Raw genomic sequence first — 4,698 nt, forward strand, 5'->3', positions numbered from 1 at the left:
GAAACAAAATCCTTAAGAAGCTTTGTTTCACTTGGACTGCTGAAATGTTTCTGCAATGTAATTATTTTAATTGAGTGTTCTGAAGCAGTAGATACATGCAAACTCCACAGGCTCTGCTGCTGATGCTCAGCTGGCAAGCTGTGTAAGAGTCTAGCAGAAATTTCTGATTCTAAAGAAAATGTGAATTTTCCTCCCTTCCTCCATTTCAGAGATAGGGACAAATATTCTTAGTCTTTAAGAGGCTGAACACTTTTATGAGAAGCTTGTGCAACTCCTGTTGATATAAAATCAATAAACATGATTTCTGTTTTAAGAGTGAGGATTTCCTCCATGTGGTGGTTTGAGAGGAAATACAGAGTTTTGATATCTGGGGCCAATCTCTACATTTATGCATAATTCGTGCTGACTTGAATGAGAGCTGCAGAAAGCATGGGTCCCTTGTGTTCATCACCCTTGTAGCGTGTCTGACACAATGTGTGCTACTTATGTGAGAGGACTCTGAGGAAAAAGAGAGATGTGAAAGGCTAGAAGTTGTCTTGAAATGCTTACTAAATGCACTGATTGACAGCAACTGAAAGTCTACAGGAGTTCACAGATTATAAGAGTGGTAATTAATCATAATACCAAAATAATCAGGTGGATGATCCATTTGCAGTTTGGAGAAAACCCCTGCACATCTCAGTTTTGTGAATCTGTGGTCATAGCTAACACATCAATGTAGTACGTCTGTTTTCTAGAGCCCAGCAAAAGCCATACTGCATACTTTTGTATAGTCTCCACAGCTTGGTGCTGCGTAACTCTGTGTCTCCTCAGTTTCCCAGTAACTGAATGTAGAAACCCCAGTAATAATGATCTTTGCATAACCTAAATGGTCTGTTTTCTGTGGGGGAAACAACTTTATTATTCTATAATTCTAGGATTACTTTATAGTTAATTTATTTGCTTGCATATTGATGTGCATGTATATGGTCATATGTGGGAGAATTACTGAGGAAAGCTCAGCTTAGAAAATGAGCTTTGCTTTTTGGTTTGGCAATAAGATGGTCTCTATTCTTGGTGGGGGAGTGAGTTTCAGGACCTGGCTCTATGATCTGGGGAAGTTAGTCTTTGCATGCTTGAGTCCTTTTGAGTGTGAGATTTTGGTGGGATGCAGTTGTTAGAGGATGTTGTGGAGCAGGAGTTGGTCTCCTTGGAATTAGTGCAGCACAACAGGCTAAGACGCAGCTCTGTCCAAAGCTCTGCAGCTGCAGCCCTTATTGGCCTCTTGTGGAAAAGATGCCCAAATGCTCAGCATTGCTTCCAGAATGCCAGGGACATAGAGTAAGATTCACAGCAGGGAATGCTTGGATGATTTATAGGAAGATACATGCCTACCCAAATGATTTCCAAAAACATTTTGACTAGCATAAAAATCAGTACAAATCAAGACTGTTCCCTGGCAATCCTTGAACTGGAAAAGGACAAAATTTACCAGATGAATAATTTGCTGTGAATAGTTTGTTCATCTCTACTCTAGTGTTTTCTAAGCAATTGTTTATTATGACAAATTACCAGGTAACAGATTTATTCAGGCTCTGGTTTGAAACAAAGATCCTATCTTCCTTTGCTATGGATCCAGCCTGCTGAGCTGAGTGACAGCTAGTGCCCCTGAGCTTGTCTGGAAATGAATATTCTTAGATATAAGTGATCTGTGATTAAAACATTGTATCACTCTGTCTCATTCAACTATTTTCTTTTAATTTTTCAAACTGAATACCATCTTTTGCTAGCAGTGACTACAGTGCCGAGTAGGCTCCACAGAGTTACTCTGCCAGTGGTCTGCTTAGCACGCTGTGACAGATAGGGCAGGCTGAACAGCCTATGTGCATAACAATAGATTTGGTGGTTACTCACTGGGAAAAATTGCCAGAAGGGACTGTAAAAGATTATTACTGTCCAGGAAGAACAGTTCTCTGGGGAGGTTTGTTCTATCCGTTTTGTCGTGGGGAATGGTTAGCCCTTTCCAGGGAGAAAGCTGTGGGCTTTGCGGTGTGCATCGTTCACGTTCCTTAGGCTCCCTCAGGAGAAGCATGCCTGGTGGATTGGCAGGCTTGTGTTCCTGTGCTAGATCGGTGGTTGTGTGCATCCCCCTCTGCCGGCAGCACAGCTCTGTGAAACTTAAGAATTCTCTTTTGGGTGCTGGAATGATGTGGTCCTTTTATATGTTTATCCCTTGAAGCAGGAAGTTACTAAGATACTAAAATAGGCTCTACAATTAATTTTCTCATGTTCAAGGAGAGATGCTTTTTCCCCCTATAGTATCAGTACTTCCTCATAACAAACGGCCTATGCTTCAACTGTAAGGATAAAACTTTACTTGCTGATATATAGGTTGCTGCGATATTATGAGGATTTTCTGCTTGTGCTGCTCAGTTATGAAGGCAAAGCTTGTGACACAAATTTGCTTATATTGAGGCATAGTGTTTTCAGCCTTTTGGGAACATGACTTTGGAATATCCAATTTGGAAAAGACAGGTGATCAACACTGATTCACAGAAAAATGAATGCTCCTTAGCGGAAAGCAGTGCTACTTACTTGATAATGTCTCACCAGGTTTTGTTGTATTGATGCTGTGCAAGCTGTTATTTCATGTTTAAAGGTATTCGAATCCAACCCATTGTTACTAATTTAAAAGGGCAGGATTTGTCTAGGTATGACTTCTAGGCTTTAGTACAGTAGCTTCATCAGTAAGACAAATCACCCTTCAAAGGTGCCTTTCCTACCCCTCTTATCCACTCATGTCTAGCACCCTGTAGTGTACTGTCTCTTTTTTTTCTTTCCTTTGACTAATAGGAGTCTGTTACCCTTTAAATGGCATTGAAATCAGGTGAGATTAATCTTACTGTAAGAACTGTTATCAAGTTGTACTAATGTATGCATGCTAATTACACAGTATGAAATTCTTAAAAAGAAATACAGTAGTAACAATTTTTTCAGATGAAGTGAGCCTCATGTCATGACTATTAGTCTAGTTTATGATGATTCAGTAGAAAGAAGTTTCATTTCTCAATCTAATGACTGATGTTTTTAAGAATGCTGTATTTGTGAAAAAGTTCTATTTTGTTGAAGTTACTCTGTGTGGGGGAAAGGTTGGGGTTTGTTTTAGGGCTTTTGATACAAATCTGAACATACTTCATTTTCATAAAACATTCCTGTATGACATAAAATACACTTTCACGTGTCACAGAGGAGGTTTCATTGTCAATACAGGAAAGCTGGTTACATGAGTAAGTGGTTTAATTTGTCTGTTTAGCTGAATTTGGTGTCTCCAAATCCTGTGTAACTGATTGTAATGGATAACAGCTATCATTTCAGCTAGGCAGGAGGGGGGAAATGGAGGCAGGAGAGTAACTTTTCTCTGGTCATGTTGTAATGTAATTTGTTGGTTTTTTTCCCCCCTTTATCAGTTCTTGAAACCTAATTAGTAATTTTCTGTTTTGCAACCAGTATGAAAAATAAGGCAATTTGTTGTTCAACTTCATGTGGGCTTGTATTGTAAAACAGACTTGTAAATGTATGTATGACATATATATTTATAATAATGAAAACATTCACGAGACTTAAGGTGGTCTCAGCTAGTAAGTTGGAAGAATCAGCAAATTAAATGTCTTCAAAATAGATCTGGTCAGGGCATTTAATTTTTTTTCTTGTTCTTAAACAGGAACATTTTCATAAATGTTCTTGCTTTCCTATGAGCCCAATTTCAAAGGGTTTAAAGAGGAGAATCTCAGATCTTGTGAGGAACACAGCTTTCACACAATTTTTCAGATACCTGTCTTTTTGCATTATGTGATAGCCCAGCTTAATAAAAAGTCTTATACTACTTCTTAATGTTAGTTTCTTTCCATTTATGCCAAAATAGATAAATAGCACCTCACTCCTTTTTCTCAATAAAATACCCCATCCCTCCCCCCCAAATTTCTAATGAGATAGTGTAGCAAGCCACATAGCTTTCAGAAATATTTGTTTCTTAAAGGCATTAGTTTTGACCATAAGTAACAATACTACTGCTAGCAAAACCCAAACCTCTTTGCAAGAGGTTGGCCTCAGTGTTGTGGTTGTTTTCTAGCAAGGGTAAGCAATATGGTGGCTACCAGGCACCACACTGATCATTTAGGCTTTGAACCTTTTCCTTTGTATTTTCTCCCTGATTACTGTCATCCCAGAGAAGAGCTTTGTCAACAGATAAGTGTTCTTCTATTATGAGTAAGAAGACAGGCAGATTAGGGAAAGCAACTTGACTTCTAACATTGCTCCTCACTGCCCTAGAACAGTGCAAATACGGGATGCGCTCACACGCTCGGGCTGGAGGCATGGGCAGCAGCCCGCTTTCAGATTCTTTCTTGTAAAGCCCAGATCAGGGAATGAGCATAAACAAGGGAAATCAAATGGTGGAAGGAAAGACCGTAGGAGAAAAAGCGATTGAGAGAGAGAGAAGCATGAAAGAAAAATTGGACAGGGCAAACAATTGTAAAGCTGGGACTGGTGTGAGGCTTCAAAGTTGCAAACTTGCCAGTAAGCACCAACGGTGAATAAGAAGGGGTCTACCAAGCAAAGCTGAGAATAGGGATCATGCGCCTGAGAAACTATTGGTCTTTCTCAGAAATAACAACCTTTTTTCAGATTTTTACCACTTTCAATTGACCCATAGCCAGAACC

This window comes from Fulmarus glacialis, unplaced genomic scaffold, assembly GCF_000690835.1.
Source record: "Fulmarus glacialis isolate BGI_N327 unplaced genomic scaffold, ASM69083v1 scaffold30156, whole genome shotgun sequence".
Classification (NCBI taxonomy): Eukaryota; Metazoa; Chordata; class Aves; order Procellariiformes; family Procellariidae; genus Fulmarus; species Fulmarus glacialis.